Source organism: Heterodontus francisci, chromosome X, assembly GCF_036365525.1.
Source record: "Heterodontus francisci isolate sHetFra1 chromosome X, sHetFra1.hap1, whole genome shotgun sequence".
NCBI classification, from domain to species: Eukaryota; Metazoa; Chordata; class Chondrichthyes; order Heterodontiformes; family Heterodontidae; genus Heterodontus; species Heterodontus francisci.
In genome coordinates, this window is record NC_090421.1 from 13341752 (window position 1) to 13358674 (window position 16923).

Below are 16923 nucleotides of genomic sequence, written 5' to 3' on the forward strand. Positions count from 1 at the left end.
TGAGCAAACACCTGTACACGATAATATCCAGTGCAGGAACAAGGGAGCAAACACCTGTATACCACAATATCCAGCGTAGGAACAAGTGAGCAAACACCTGTATACCATAATATCCAGTTCTGGAACAAGTGAGCAAACACCTGTATACAATAATATCCAGTGTAGGAACAAGGGAGCAAACACCTGTATAGAAAAATATCCAGTGTAGGAACAAGTGAGCAAACAACGGTATACAATAATATCCAGTGCAGGAACAAGAGGGGAAACACCTGTATACAATAATATACAGTGCAGGAACAAGTGAGCAAACACCTGTATACAATAATATCCAGTTTAGGAACAAGGGAGCAAACACCTGTGTACAAAAATATCCAGTGTCGGAACAAGTGAGCAAACACCTGTATACAATAATATCCAGTGCAGGCACAAGTGAGGAAACACCTGTATACAATAATATCCAGTGCAGGAACAAGTGAGCAAACACCTGTATACAATAAAATACAGTGCAGGAACAAGTGAGCAAACACCAGTATACAATAATATCCAGTGTAGGAACAAGTGAGCGAAAACCTGTATGCAATAATATCCAGTGCAGCAACAAGTGAGCAAACACCTGTATACAATAATATCCAGTTCTGGAACAAGTGAGCAAACACCTGTATACCATAATATCCAGTGTAAGAACAAGTGAGCAAACACCTGTCTACAATCATATCCAGTGCAGGTACAAGTGAGCAAACACCTGTATACAATAATATCCAGTGTCGGAACAAGTGAGCAAACACCTGTATACAATAATATCCAGTGTAGGAACAAGTGAGCAAACACCTGAATATAATAATATCCAGTTCTGGAACAAGTGAGCAAACACCTGTATGCAATTATATCCAGTGTAGGAACAAGTGAGCAAACACATGTATATAATAATATCCAGTGTAGGAACAAGTGAGCAAACACCTGTATACAATAATATACAGTGTAGGAACAAGTGAGCAAACACCTGTATACAATAATATCCAGTTCTGGAACAAGTGAGCAAACACCTGTATACAATAATATACAGTGCAGGAACAAGTGAGCAAACACCTGTATACAATAATATACAGTGTAGGAACAAGTGAGGAAACATCTGTGTACAATAATATACAGTGCAGGGGCAAGTGAGGAAACACCTGTATACAATAATATCCAGTGCAGGAACAAGTGAGGAAACACCTGTATACAATAATATCCAGGGTAGGAAGAAGTGAGCAAACACCTGTACACGATAATATCCAGTGTAGGAACAAGTGAGCGAACACCTGTATACAAAAATATCCAGTGTAGGAACAAGTGAGCAAACAACGGTATACAATAATATCCAGTGCAGGAACAAGAGAGGAAACACCTGTATACAATAATATCCAGTGTAGGAACAAGTGAGCAAACACCTGTATACAAAAATATCCAGTGTAGGAACAAGTGAGCAAACACCTGTATACAATAATATCCAGTGCAGGCACAAGTGAGGAAACACCTGTATACAATAATATCCAGTGCAGGAACAAGTGAGCAAACACCTGTATACAATAACATACAGTGCAGGAACAAGTGAGCAAACACCAGTATACAATAATATCCAGTGTAGGAACAAGTGAGCGAACACCTGTATGCAATAATATCCAGTGCAGCAACAAGTGAGCAAACACCTGTATACAATAATATCCAGTTCTGGAACAAGTGAGCAAACACCTGTATACAATAATATCCAGTGTAAGAACAAGTGAGCAAACACCTGTATGCAATCATATCCAGTGCAGGAACAAGTGAGCAAACACCTGTAGACAATAATATACAGTGTCGGAACAAGTGAGCAAACACCTGCATACAATAATATCCAGTGTAGGAACAAGTGAGGAAACATCTGAAAACAATAATATACAGTGCAGGGGCAAGTGAGGAAACACCTGTATACAATAATATCCAGTGCAGGAACAAGTGAGGAAACACCTGTATACAATAATATCCAGGGTAGGAACAAGTGAGCAAACACCTGTACACGATAATATCCAGTGCAGGAACAAGGGAGCAAACACCTGTATACCACAATATCCAGCGTAGGAACAAGTGAGCAAACACCTGTATACCATAATATCCAGTTCTGGAACAAGTGAGCAAACACTTGTATACAATAATATCCAGTGTAGGAACAAGGGAGCAAACACCTGTATACAAAAATATCCAGTGTAGGAACAAGTGAGCAAACACCTGTATACAATAATATCCAGTGCAGGCACAAGTGAGGAAACACCTGTATACAATAATATCCAGTGCAGGAACAAGTGAGCAAACACCTGTATACAATAACATACAGTGCAGGAACAAGTGAGCAAACACCAGTATACAATAATATCCAGTGTAGGAACAAGTGAGCGAACACCTGTATGCAATAATATCCAGTGCAGCAACAAGTGAGCAAACGCCTGTATACAATAATATCCAGTTCTGGAACAAGTGAGCAAACACCTGTATACAATAATATTCAGTGTAAGAACAAGTGAGCAAACACCTGTATACAATCATATCCAGTGCAGGAACAAGTGAGCAAACACCTGTAGACAATAATATACAGTGTCGGAACAAGTGAGCAAACACCTGCATACAATAATATCCAGTGTAGGAACAAGTGAGCAAACACCTGTATACAATAACATACAGTGCAGGAACAAGTGAGCAAACACCTATATACAATAATATACAGTGTCGGAACAAGTGAGCAAACAGCTGTATACAGTAATATCCAGTGTAGGTACAAGTGAGCAAACACCTGTATACAGTAATATACAGTGTAGGAACTAGTGAGCAAACACCTGGATACAATAATATACAGTCTCAGAACAAGTGAGCAAACACCTGTATACAATAATATACAGTTCTGGAACAAGTGAGCAAACACCTGTATACAATAATATACAGTGTAGGAACAAGTGAGCAAACACCTGTATACAATAATATACATTGAAGGAACAAGTGAGCAAACACCTGTATACAATAATATCCAGTGTAGGAACAAGTGAGGAAACACCTGTATACAATAATATACAGTTCTGGAACAAGTGAGCAAACACCTGTATACAATAATATACAGTGTAGGAACAAGTGAGCAAACACCTGTATACAATAATATACATTGAAGGAACAAGTGAGCAAACACCTGTATACAATAATATCCAGTGCAGGAGCAAGTGAGCAAACACCTGTATACCATAATATCCAGCGTAGCAACAAGTGAGCAAACACCTGTACACCATAATATCCAGTTCTGGAACAAGTGAGCAAACACCTGTATACCATAATATCCAGTGCAGGAACAAGTGAGCAAACACCTGTATACCATAATATCCAGTGTAGGAACAAGTGAGCGAACACCTGTATGCAATAATATCCAGTGTAGGAACAAGTGAGCGAACACCTGTAGAATATAATATCCAGTGTAGGAACAAGTGAGCAAACACCTGTAGACAATAATATACAGTGTCGGAACAAGTGAGCAAACACCTGTATACAATAATATCCAGTGTAGGAACAAGTGAGCAAACACCTGTATACAATAATATACAGTGCAGGAACAAGTGAGCAAACACCTATATACAATAATATACAGTGTCGGAACAAGTGAGCAAACACCTGTAGACAGTAATATCCAGTGTAGGTACAAGTGAGCAAACACCTGTATACAATAATATACAGTGTAGGAACTAGAGAGCAAACACCTGGATACAATAATATACAGTCTCAGAACAAGTGAGCAAACACCTGTATACAATAATATACAGTGTAGGAACTAGAGAGCAAACGCCTGGATACAATAATATACAGTCTCAGAACAAGTGAGCAAACACCTGTATACAATAATATACAGTGTAGGAACTAGAGAGCAAACACCTGGATACAATAATATACAGTCTCAGAAAAAGTGAGCAAACACCTGTATACAATAATATACAGTTCTGGAACAAGTGAGCAAACACCTGTATACAATAATATACAGTGTAGGAACAAGTGAGCAAACACCTGATTACAATAATATACAGTGCAGGAACAAGTGAGCAAACACCAGTATACAATAATATCCAGTGTAGGAACAAGTGAGGAAACACCTGTATACAATAGTATCCAGGGTAGGAACAAGTGAGCAAACACCTGTATACAATAATATCCAGTGCAGGAACAAGTGAGCAAACACCTGTATACCATAATATCCAGCCTAGGAACAAGTGAGCAAACACCTGTACACCATAATATCCAGTGCTGGAACAAGTGAGCAAACACCTGTATACCATAATATCCAGTGCAGGAACAAGTGAGCAAACACCTGTATACCATAATATCCAGTGCAGGAACAAGTGAGCAAACACCTGTATACCATAATATCCAGTGCAGGAACAAGTGAGCAAACACCTGTATACCATAATATCCAGTGCAGGAACAAGTGAGCAAACACCTGTATACCATAATATCCAGTGCAGGAACAAGTGAGCAAACACATGTATACCATAATATCCAGTGCAGGAACAAGTGAGCAAACACCTGTATACAATAATATCCAGTGTAGGAACAAGTGAGCAAACACCTGCATACAATAATATCCAGTTCTGGAACAAGTGACCAAACACCTGTATACAATAATATCTAGTGTAGGAACAAGGGAGCAAACACCTATATACAATAATATACAGTGTAGTAACAAGTGAGCAAACACCTGTATACAATAATATTCAGTGTAGGAACAAGTAAGCAAACACATGCATACAATAATATACAGTGCAGGAACAAGTGAGCAAACACCTGTATACAATAATATACAGTGCAGGAACAAGTGCAAACACCTGTATCCAATAATATCCAGTGTAGGAACAAGTGAGGAAACACCTGTATACAATAGTATCCAGTGCAGGAACAAGTGAGCAAACACCTGTATACCATAATATCCAGTGCAGGAACAAGTGAGCAAACACCTGTATACCATAATATCCAGTGCAGGAACAAGTGAGCAAACACCTGTATACAATAATGTCCAGTGCAGGTACAAGTGAGCAAACACCTGTATACAATAATATCCAGTGTAGGAACAAGTGAGCAAACACCTGTATACAATAATATCCAGTTCTGGAACAAGTGACCAAACACCTGTATACAATAATATCTAGTGTAGGAACAAGGGAGCAAACACCTATATACAATAATATACAGTGTAGTAACAAGTGAGCAAACACCTGTATACAATAATATTCAGTGTAGGAACAAGTAAGCAAACACCTGCATACCATAATATCCAGTGCAGGAACAAGTGAGCAAACACATGTATACCATAATATCCAGTGCAGGAACAAGTGAGCAAACACCTGTATACAATAATATCCAGTGTAGGAACAAGTGAGCAAACACCTGTATACAATAATATCCAGTTCTGGAACAAGTGACCAAACACCTGTATACAATAATATCTAGTGTAGGAACAAGGGAGCAAACACCTATATACAATAATATACAGTGTAGTAACAAGTGAGCAAACACCTGTATACAATAATATTCAGTGTAGGAACAAGTAAGCAAACACATGCATACAATAATATACAGTGCAGGAACAAGTGAGCAAACACCTGTATACAATAATATACAGTGCAGGAACAAGTGCAAACACCTGTATCCAATAATATCCAGTGTAGGAACAAGTGAGGAAACACCTGTATACAATAGTATCCAGTGCAGGAACAAGTGAGCAAACACCTGTATACCATAATATCCAGTGCAGGAACAAGTGAGCAAACACCTGTATACCATAATATCCAGTGCAGGAACAAGTGAGCAAACACCTGTATACAATAATGTCCAGTGCAGGTACAAGTGAGCAAACACCTGTATACAATAATATCCAGTGTAGGAACAAGTGAGCAAACACCTGTATACAATAATATCCAGTTCTGGAACAAGTGACCAAACACCTGTATACAATAATATCTAGTGTAGGAACAAGGGAGCAAACACCTATATACAATAATATACAGTGTAGTAACAAGTGAGCAAACACCTGTATACAATAATATTCAGTGTAGGAACAAGTAAGCAAACACCTGCATACAATAATATACAGTGCAGGAACAAGTGAGCAAACACCTGTATACAATAATATACAGTGCAGGAACAAGTGCAAACACCTGTATACAATAATATCCAGTGTAGGAACAAGTGAGCAAACACCTGTGTACAATAATACACAGTGTAGGAACAAGTGAGCAAACACCTCTTTGCAATAATATCCAGTTCTGGAACAAGTGAGCAAACACCTGTATACAATAATATCCCGGTTCGGAACAAGTGAGCAAACACCTGTTTACAATACTATACAGTGTCGGAACAAGTGAGCAAACACCTGTATACAATAATATACAGTGTAGGAACAGGAGAGAAAACACCTGTATACAATAATATACAGTGTAGGAACAAGTGAGCAAACACCTGTATACAATAATATACAGTGTAGGAACAAGTGAGCAAACACTTGTTTACAATAATATACAGTGTCGGAACAAGTGAGCAAACACCTGTATACAATAATATACAGTGTAGGAACAAGTGAGCAAACACCTGTATACAATAATATACAGTGTAGGAACAAGTGAGCAAACACCTGTATACAATAATATACAGTGTAGGAACAAGTGAGCAAACTCCTGTATACAATAATATCCAGTGTAGGAACAAGTGAGCAAACACCTGTTTACAATAATATACAGTGTAGGAACAAGAGAGCAAACACCTGTATACAATAATATCCAGTGTAGGAACAAGTGAGCAAACACCTGTTTACAATAATATACAGTGTCGGAACAAGTGAACAAACACCTGTATAAAATAATATACAGTGTAGGAACAAGTGAGCAAACACCTGTATACAATAATATACAGTGTAGGAACAAGTGAGCAAACACCTGTATACAATAGTATACAGTGTAGGAACAAGTGAGCAAACACCTGTATACAATAGTATACAGTGTAGGAACAAGTGAGCAGACACCTGTATACAATAATATCCAGTGTAGGAACAAGTGAGCAAACACCTGTATACAATAATATACAATGCAGGAACAAGTGAGCAAACACCTGTATACAATAATATACAGTGTAGGAACAAGTGAGCAAACACCTGTATACAATAATATACAGTGTAGGTACAAGTGAGGAAACACCTGTATACAATGATATCCAGTTCTGGAACAAGTGAGCAAACACCTGTATACAATAATGTCCAGTGTAGGAACAAGTGAGCAAACACCTGTATACCATAATATCCAGTGCAGGAACAAGTGAGCAAACACCTGTATACCATAATATCCAGTGCAGGAACAAGTGAGCAAACACATGTATACCATAATATCCAGTGCAGGAACAAGTGAGCAAACACCTGTATACAATAATATCCAGTGTAGGAACAAGTGAGCAAACACCTGTATACAATAATATCCAGTTCTGGAACAAGTGACCAAACACCTGTATACAATAATATCTAGTGTAGGAACAAGGGAGCAAACACCTATATACAATAATATACAGTGTAGTAACAAGTGAGCAAACACCTGTATACAATAATATTCAGTGTAGGAACAAGTAAGCAAACACATGCATACAATAATATACAGTGCAGGAACAAGTGCGCAAACACCTGTATACAATAATATACAGTGCAGGAACAAGTGCAAACACCTGTATCCAATAATATCCAGTGTAGGAACAAGTGAGGAAACACCTGTATACAATAGTATCCAGTGCAGGAACAAGTGAGCAAACACCTGTATACCATAATATCCAGTGCAGGAACAAGTGAGCAAACACCTGTATACCATAATATCCAGTGCAGGAACAAGTGAGCAAACACCTGTATACAATAATGTCCAGTGCAGGTACAAGTGAGCAAACACCTGTATACAATAATATCCAGTGTAGGAACAAGTGAGCAAACACCTGTATACAATAATATCCAGTTCTGGAACAAGTGACCAAACACCTGTATACAATAATATCTAGTGTAGGAACAAGGGAGCAAACACCTATATACAATAATATACAGTGTAGTAACAAGTGAGCAAACACCTGTATACAATAATATTCAGTGGAGGAACAAGTAAGCAAACACCTGCATACAATAATATACAGTGCAGGAACAAGTGAGCAAACACCTGTATACAATAATATACAGTGCAGGAACAAGTGCAAACACCTGTATACAATAATATCCAGTGTAGGAACAAGTGAGCAAACACCTGTGTACAATAATACACAGTGTAGGAACAAGTGAGCAAACACCTCTTTGCAATAATATCCAGTTCTGGAACAAGTGAGCAAACACCTGTATACAATAATATCCCGGTTCGGAACAAGTGAGCAAACACCTGTTTACAATACTATACAGTGTCGGAACAAGTGAGCAAACACCTGTATACAATAATATACAGTGTAGGAACAGGAGAGAAAACACCTGTATACAATAATATACAGTGTAGGAACAAGTGAGCAAACACCTGTATACAATAATATACAGTGTAGGAACAAGTGAGCAAACACCTGTTTACAATAATATACAGTGTCGGAACAAGTGAGCAAACACCTGTATACAATAATATACAGTGTAGGAACAAGTGAGCAAACACCTGTATACAATAATATACAGTGTAGGAACAAGTGAGCAAACACCTGTATACAATAATATACAGTGTAGGAACAAGTGAGCAAACACCTGTATACAATAATATCCAGTGTAGGAACAAGTGAGCAAACACCTGTTTACAATAATATACAGTGTAGGAACAAGAGAGCAAACACCTGTATACAATAATATCCAGTGTAGGAACAAGTGAGCAAACACCTGTTTACAATAATATACAGTGTCGGAACAAGTGAACAAACACCTGTATAAAATAATATACAGTGTAGGAACAAGTGAGCAAACACCTGTATACAATAATATACAGTGTAGGAACAAGTGGGCAAACACCTGTATACAATAGTATACAGTGTAGGAACAAGTGAGCAAACACCTGTATACAATAGTATACAGTGTAGGAACAAGTGAGCAGACACCTGGATACAATAATATCCAGTGTAGGAACAAGTGAGCAAACACCTGTATACAATAATATACAATGCAGGAACAAGTGAGCAAACACCTGTATACAATAATATACAGTGTAGGAACAAGTGAGCAAACACCTGTATACAATAATATACAGTGTAGGTACAAGTGAGGAAACACCTGTATACAATGATATCCAGTTCTGGAACAAGTGAGCAAACACCTGTATACAATAATGTCCAGTGTAGGAACAAGTGAGCAAACACCTGTATACAATAATATCCAGTGTAGGAACAAGTGAGCCAACACCTGTATACAATAATATACAGTGTAGGAAGAGATGAGCGAACACCTGTCTACAATAACATACAGTGTAGGAACAAGTGAGCAAACACCTGATTACAATAATATACAGTGCAGGAACAAGTGAGCAAACACCTGTATACAATAATATCCAGTGCAGGAACAATTGAGCAAACACCAGTATACAATAATATCCAGTGCAGGAACAAGTGAGCAAACACCTGTATACCATAATATCCAGTGCAGGAACAAGTGAGCAAACACCTGTATACCATAATATCCAGTGCAGGAACAAGTGAGCAAACACCTGCACACAATAATATCCAGTGCACGAACAAGTGAGCAAACACCTTTATACAATAATGTATAGTGCAGGAACAAGTGAGCAAACACCTGTATACAAAAATATCCAGTGCAGGAACAAGTGATCAAACACCTGTATACCATAATATCCAGTGCAGGAACAAGTGAGCAAACACCTGTCTACCATAATATCCAGTGCAGGAACAAGTGAGCAAACACCTGTATACCATAATATCCAGTGCAGGAACAAGTGAGCAAACACCTGTACACAATAGTATCCAGTGTAGGAACAAGTGAGCAAACACCTGTATACAATAATATCCAGTTCTGGAACAAGTGAGCAAACACCTGGATACAATAATATCCAGTGTAGGAACAAGGGAGCAAACACCTGTATACAAAAATATCCAGTGCAGGAACAAGTGAGCAAACACCTGTATACAATAATATACAGTGTAGGAACAAGTGAGCAAACACCTGTACACAATAATATACAGTGTCGGAACAAGTGAGCAAACACCTGTATACCATAATATCCAGTGCAGGAACAAGTGAGCAAACACCTGCACACAATAATATCCAGTGCACGAACAAGTGAGCAAACACCTGTATACAATAATGTATAGTGCAGGAACAAGTGAGCAAACACCTGTATACAAAAATATCCAGTGCAGGAACAAGTGATCAAACACCTGTATACCATAATATCCAGTGCAGGAACAAGTGAGCAAACACCTGTATACAATAATATCCAGTGTAGGAACAAGTGAGCAAACACCTGTTTACAATAATATACTGTGTAGGAACAAGAGAGCAAACACCTGTATACAATAATATCCAGTGTAGGAACAAGTGAGCAAACACCTGTTTACAATAATATACAGTGTCGGAACAAGTGAACAAACACCTGTATAAAATAATATACAGTGTAGGAACAAGTGAGCAAACACCTGTATACAATAATATACAGTGTAGGAACAAGTGGGCAAACACCTGTATACAATAGTATACAGTGTAGGAACAAGTGAGCAAACACCTGTATACAATAGTATACAGTGTAGGAACAAGTGAGCAGACACCTGGATACAATAATATCCAGTGTAGGAACAAGTGAGCAAACACCTGTATACAATAATATACAATGCAGGAACAAGTGAGCAAACACCTGTATACAATAATATACAGTGTAGGAACAAGTGAGCAAACACCTGTATACAATAATATACAGTGTAGGTACAAGTGAGGAAACACCTGTATACAATGATATCCAGTTCTGGAACAAGTGAGCAAACACCTGTATACAATAATGTCCAGTGTAGGAACAAGTGAGCAAACACCTGTATACAATAATATCCAGTGTAGGAACAAGTGAGCCAACACCTGTATACAATAATATACAGTGTAGGAAGAGATGAGCGAACACCTGTCTACAATAACATACAGTGTAGGAACAAGTGAGCAAACACCTGATTACAATAATATACAGTGCAGGAACAAGTGAGCAAACACCTGTATACAATAATATCCAGTGCAGGAACAATTGAGCAAACACCAGTATACAATAATATCCAGTGCAGGAACAAGTGAGCAAACACCTGTATACCATAATATCCAGTGCAGGAACAAGTGAGCAAACACCTGTATACCATAATATCCAGTGCAGGAACAAGTGAGCAAACACCTGCACACAATAATATCCAGTGCACGAACAAGTGAGCAAACACCTTTATACAATAATGTATAGTGCAGGAACAAGTGAGCAAACACCTGTATACAAAAATATCCAGTGCAGGAACAAGTGATCAAACACCTGTATACCATAATATCCAGTGCAGGAACAAGTGAGCAAACACCTGTCTACCATAATATCCAGTGCAGGAACAAGTGAGCAAACACCTGTATACCATAATATCCAGTGCAGGAACAAGTGAGCAAACACCTGTACACAATAGTATCCAGTGTAGGAACAAGTGAGCAAACACCTGTATACAATAATATCCAGTTCTGGAACAAGTGAGCAAACACCTGGATACAATAATATCCAGTGTAGGAACAAGGGAGCAAACACCTGTATACAAAAATATCCAGTGCAGGAACAAGTGAGCAAACACCTGTATACAATAATATACAGTGTAGGAACAAGTGAGCAAACACCTGTACACAATAATATACAGTGTCGGAACAAGTGAGCAAACACCTGTATACCATAATATCCAGTGCAGGAACAAGTGAGCAAACACCTGCACACAATAATATCCAGTGCACGAACAAGTGAGCAAACACCTGTATACAATAATGTATAGTGCAGGAACAAGTGAGCAAACACCTGTATACAAAAATATCCAGTGCAGGAACAAGTGATCAAACACCTGTATACCATAATATCCAGTGCAGGAACAAGTGAGCAAACACCTGTCTACCATAATATCCAGTGCAGGAACAAGTGAGCAAACACCTGCATACAATAATATACAGTGCAGGAACAAGTGAGCAAACACCTGTATACAATAATATACAGTGCAGGAACAAGTGCAAACACCTGTATACAATAATATCCAGTGTAGGAACAAGTGAGCAAACACCTGTGTACAATAATACACAGTGTAGGAACAAGTGAGCAAACACCTCTTTGCAATAATATCCAGTTCTGGAACAAGTGAGCAAACACCTGTATACAATAATATCCCGGTTCGGAACAAGTGAGCAAACACCTGTTTACAATACTATACAGTGTCGGAACAAGTGAGCAAACACCTGTATACAATAATATACAGTGTAGGAACAGGAGAGAAAACACCTGTATACAATAATATACAGTGTAGGAACAAGTGAGCAAACACCTGTATACAATAATATACAGTGTAGGAACAAGTGAGCAAACACCTGTTTACAATAATATACAGTGTCGGAACAAGTGAGCAAACACCTGTATACAATAATATACAGTGTAGGAACAAGTGAGCAAACACCTGTATACAATAATATACAGTGTAGGAACAAGTGAGCAAACACCTGTATACAATAATATACAGTGTAGGAACAAGTGAGCAAACACCTGTATACAATAATATCCAGTGTAGGAACAAGTGAGCAAACACCTGTTTACAATAATATACAGTGTAGGAACAAGAGAGCAAACACCTGTATACAATAATATCCAGTGTAGGAACAAGTGAGCAAACACCTGTTTACAATAATATACAGTGTCGGAACAAGTGAACAAACACCTGTATAAAATAATATACAGTGTAGGAACAAGTGAGCAAACACCTGTATACAATAATATACAGTGTAGGAACAAGTGGGCAAACACCTGTATACAATAGTATACAGTGTAGGAACAAGTGAGCAAACACCTGTATACAATAGTATACAGTGTAGGAACAAGTGAGCAGACACCTGGATACAATAATATCCAGTGTAGGAACAAGTGAGCAAACACCTGTATACAATAATATACAATGCAGGAACAAGTGAGCAAACACCTGTATACAATAATATACAGTGTAGGAACAAGTGAGCAAACACCTGTATACAATAATATACAGTGTAGGTACAAGTGAGGAAACACCTGTATACAATGATATCCAGTTCTGGAACAAGTGAGCAAACACCTGTATACAATAATGTCCAGTGTAGGAACAAGTGAGCAAACACCTGTATACAATAATATCCAGTGTAGGAACAAGTGAGCCAACACCTGTATACAATAATATACAGTGTAGGAAGAGATGAGCGAACACCTGTCTACAATAACATACAGTGTAGGAACAAGTGAGCAAACACCTGATTACAATAATATACAGTGCAGGAACAAGTGAGCAAACACCTGTATACAATAATATCCAGTGCAGGAACAATTGAGCAAACACCAGTATACAATAATATCCAGTGCAGGAACAAGTGAGCAAACACCTGTATACCATAATATCCAGTGCAGGAACAAGTGAGCAAACACCTGTATACCATAATATCCAGTGCAGGAACAAGTGAGCAAACACCTGCACACAATAATATCCAGTGCACGAACAAGTGAGCAAACACCTTTATACAATAATGTATAGTGCAGGAACAAGTGAGCAAACACCTGTATACAAAAATATCCAGTGCAGGAACAAGTGATCAAACACCTGTATACCATAATATCCAGTGCAGGAACAAGTGAGCAAACACCTGTCTACCATAATATCCAGTGCAGGAACAAGTGAGCAAACACCTGTATACCATAATATCCAGTGCAGGAACAAGTGAGCAAACACCTGTACACAATAGTATCCAGTGTAGGAACAAGTGAGCAAACACCTGTATACAATAATATCCAGTTCTGGAACAAGTGAGCAAACACCTGGATACAATAATATCCAGTGTAGGAACAAGGGAGCAAACACCTGTATACAAAAATATCCAGTGCAGGAACAAGTGAGCAAACACCTGTATACAATAATATACAGTGTAGGAACAAGTGAGCAAACACCTGTACACAATAATATACAGTGTCGGAACAAGTGAGCAAACACCTGTATACCATAATATCCAGTGCAGGAACAAGTGAGCAAACACCTGCACACAATAATATCCAGTGCACGAACAAGTGAGCAAACACCTGTATACAATAATGTATAGTGCAGGAACAAGTGAGCAAACACCTGTATACAAAAATATCCAGTGCAGGAACAAGTGATCAAACACCTGTATACCATAATATCCAGTGCAGGAACAAGTGAGCAAACACCTGTCTACCATAATATCCAGTGCAGGAACAAGTGAGCAAACACCTGTATACCATAATATCCAGTGCAGGAACAAGTGAGCAAACACCTGTACACAATAGTATCCAGTGTAGGAACAAGTGAGCAAACACCTGTATACAATAATATCCAGTTCTGGAACAAGTGAGCAAACACCTGGATACAATAATATCCAGTGTAGGAACAAGGGAGCAAACACCTGTATACAAAAATATCCAGTGCAGGAACAAGTGAGCAAACACCTGTATACAATAATATACAGTGTAGGAACAAGTGAGCAAACACCTGTACACAATAATATCCAGTGTAGGAACAAGTGAGCAAACACCTGCATACAATAGTGTGCAGTGTCGTAACAAGTGAGCTAACACCTGTACACAATAATATACAGTGTTGGAACAAGTGAGCAAACACCTGTATACAATAATATGCAGTGTAGGAACAAGTGAGCAAACATCTGCATACAATAGTATACAGTGTAGGAACAAGTGAGCAAACACCTGTTTACAATAATATCCAGTGTAGGAACAAGTGAGCAAACACCTGTATACAATGATATCCAGTTCTGGAACAAGTGAGCAAACACCAGTATACAATAATATCCAGTGTTGGAGCAAGTGAGCAAACACCTATATACAATAATATACAGTGTCGGAACAAGTGAGCAAACACCTGGATACAATAATATGCAGTGTCGGAACAAGTGAGCAAACACCTGTATGCAATAATATCCAGTGTAGGAACAAGTGAGCAAACACCTGTATACAATGATATCCAATTCTGGAACAAGTGAGCAAACACCTGTATACAATAATATCCAGTGTAGGAACAAGTGAGCAAACACCTGTATACAATAATATCCAGTGCAGGAACAAGTGAGCAAACACCTGTATACAATAATATACAGTGTCGGAACAAGTGAGCAAACACCTGTATACAATAATGTCCAGTGCAGGTACAAGTGAGCAAACACCTGTATAAAATAATATACAGTGTAGGAACAAGTGAGCAAACACGTGTGTACAATAATATGCAGTGTAGGAACAAGTGAGCAAACACCTGTATACAATAATATCCAGTGTAGGAACATGTGAGCAAACACCTGTATACAATAATATCCAGTGTAGGAACAAGTGAGCAAACACCTGTATACAATAATATCCAGTTCTGGAACAAGTGAGCAAACACCTGTATGCCATAATATCCAGTGTAGGAACAAGTGAGCAAACACATGTATATAATAATATCCAGTGTAGGAACAAGTGAGCAAACACCTGTATACAATAATATACAGTGTAGAAACAAGTGAGCAAACACCTGTATACAATAATATCCAGTTCTGGAACAAGTGAGCAAACACCTGTCTACAATAATATCCAGTGCAGGAACAAGTGAGCAAACACCTGTATACAATAATATACAGTGTCGGAACAAGTGAGCAAACACCTGGATACAATAATATGCAGTGTAGGAACAAGTGAGCAAGCACCTGTATGCAGTAATATCCAGTGTAGGAACAAATGAGCAAACACCTGTATACAATAATATCCAGTGCAGGAACAAGTGAGCAAACACCTGTATACAATAATATCCAGTGTAGGAACAAGTGAGCAAACACCTGCATACAATAATATACAGTGCAGGAACAAGTGAGCAAACACCTATATACAATAATATACAGTGTCGGAACAAGTGAGCAAACACCTGTATACAGTAATATCCAGTGTAGGTACAAGTGAGCAAACACCTGTATACAATAATATACAGTGTAGGAACTAGTGAGCAAACATCTGGATACAATAATATACAGTCTCAGAACAAATGAGCAAACACCTGTATACAATAATATCCAGTTCTGGAACAAGTGAGCAAACACCTGTATACAATAATATCCAGTGTAGGAACAAGTGAGCAAACACCTGTATGAAATAATATACAGTGTAGGAACAAGTGAGCAAACACGTGTGTACAATAATATGCAGTGTAGGAACAAGTGAGCAAACACCTGTATACAATAATATCCAGTGTAGGAACATGTGAGCAAACACCTGTATACAATAATATCCAGTGTAGGAACAAGTGAGCAAACACCTGTATACAATAATATCCAGTTCTGGAACAAGTGAGCAAACACCTGTATGCCATAATATCCAGTGTAGGAACAAGTGAGCAAACACATGTATATAATAATATCCAGTGTAGGAACAAGTGAGCAAACACCTGTATACAATAATATACAGTGTAGAAACAAGTGAGCAAACACCTGTATACAATAATATCCAGTTCTGGAACAAGTGAGCAAACACCTGTCTACAATAATATCCAGTGCAGGAACAAGTGAGCAAACACCTATATACAATAATATACAGTGTCGGAACAAGTGAGCAAACACCTGGATACAATAATATGCAGTGTAGGAACAAGTGAGCAAACACCTGTATGCAATAATATCCAGTGTAG